Source organism: Centroberyx affinis, unplaced genomic scaffold (assembly GCF_046629955.1).
Source record: "Centroberyx affinis isolate AG114_WGS23_722 - 3 ecotype Tasmania unplaced genomic scaffold, CSIRO-AGI_Caff_v1 ptg002069l_1, whole genome shotgun sequence".
Taxonomy (NCBI): Eukaryota; Metazoa; Chordata; class Actinopteri; order Beryciformes; family Berycidae; genus Centroberyx; species Centroberyx affinis.
In genome coordinates, this window is record NW_027280399.1 from 15,001 (window position 1) to 17,043 (window position 2,043).

Genomic DNA, 2,043 nt, shown 5'->3' on the forward strand with positions numbered 1-2,043 from the left:
AGTCCAGCTCGGAAAAACCAGACGAGAAACGTGGAAGCTAGCGAGATTTTGTTTGCCCAACGTAGAATCCTGTTCCCCATACAACAGATAATGTTCTGCCTGTCAACGTTAGCTAGCTAGCTAGTTAGCATAGAACGTTAGCATCTGTAAGTGCTAACGTTCTAGTTCTAGTAGCATTTCAAATTCATATGTTTAACCATTACTACACGGGTGTTTTAATAGATTTAAGGTCATGTGATGCTGAAAGTAGAACTGGGAATGGAAAGTGTGGATTATAAACATGTTAACAGTAATGCTGTGTATCGTTGACGTGACGTCAGATAACTCAGGATTTGAAATCTTGTCTGAGTTTCCTGCTTGATATTCTCACTTGGACTGCCATCCCATTGTGTTTTTGCCCAGTACCAAGCCCCAACTTTTGACGCATTGCTGACATCTCTGGAACGCAGCATTAGCAAGAGCAGCAAAGGTTTTCAATCCAAACAATCACTATGTAGATAAAGCCAGCGGAGGGGCTGCAGATTGCCAGTTGATCTCTGGGAAGTGCAGTTGCTAAAACATCATTGCAATTAGCACTTAGCACCAAAGATGGAGACTAAATCAAACAGATGAGTCATATTTTTGGCATGTGGCATTAGGCAAATATTCAGGTTATAATTATGGATATTAAATCCTGACCATAAGCGGGCACTCTTCCAGTTTCAGCGTTCACCTGAGCTCCGAGCGGAACGCACAGACGAGCCGATATCAGGTTTGTGATGTCAGCAGCTAGGTTTCCATCCAGGTGGTTTTATGCAAATTATGATGTGGCGAATTAGAAAAGCTGCAGGGAAATGTCAAAAAAGATCCGAGACCGAGATCTGTTGGAATTGCTCAAGTCATACCTATGAGGATGTGGCTTTGTGGCCGTGTAACCGGGCAGAGACGAGTGTCGCCTCGAATCAGCTCATATAGGCACCGACGAGAATGCGAGCCCGGGGGCCTGCTCTGGTTAACGCCTGCTCAGGTTCGTGCTCGAGTGCGTGTACAATGAAATTTGTCCTCCTAGTTAAGCAGAAGTAGGCGTAAGTAGAAGTAAGAGTGCTGTGTGGGTGGGAGCCTTTGTACTTGTTTTTCTGAGCTGGGAGAAGACAACATGATTGGGGAAAAACAAGTCTTTATTTGCTTTGATTGGTTGTTTTTTTGTCTTTTTTTTTTTTTTAAAGCCTCAGTTGTGTGGCTCAGGGCGAGACTGCTGGCCGCTGTAAGTGTTTCATTAAAGGGGGGAACAAGTGGTTGTGGAAATGCTCAGACGCACTGGAACGCAAATTAACCTTGACATTTTGAGTTTAGTTCCTCAGGATTCGGTGAATCATGTCACGTGCGCGATGCAAGTTTGGCAAGGATGAACCGAGCTTTTCTTCCCTGCCCGCCTCACAAACATTTGCCCCTAAACTCTGTGTGTGTGTGTGTGTGTGTGTGTTTGGGTCTGGGTCTGTTTGCGTCTGCACATGTACACTTGATCCTCAGTTCTTTGCAATCGGTCGGGGTTCCCAGGCCAGCGAATAGCTGCAGTGTGTGACTAACTCAGGGGTGTTGCAGCTGTGTGCACCGACCACAGCTGTTGGGATGGAAAAATAGAGCGAAGGGGAGAGAGAGTGAGAGAGAGAGAGAGAGAGCTGACTAACCCCAACCCCTTAATCACAAAGGTGTTTTTGTTTAGCAGCTAAAAAGTGCTGTAGGAACTGGATGCATCAAGCTGACGTTCTTATCCAGAGAGACTTAACATTGAGTCTAATAGTAGAGTAACCTTAATTTCCTAAATCACCAACATTACAAGCAACCAATAGTAAGGAGGTCAAGGGTCACAGTGCTCTGACAATACTCATGTTTCCATAGATGCAAGGAAAGGCAAAAAGAAATCAGAGCTGAGGAAAGAGATAAAAGGGATTTTTTTTTACTTCAGGATAAGACCAAAGTCAGCATGTGGGCCTGGGAATCCCCCTCTCTCCGAGGAAATGGTTTAACCCAATTATGACTGACTGAGTTTAGACTGAGCTGAGC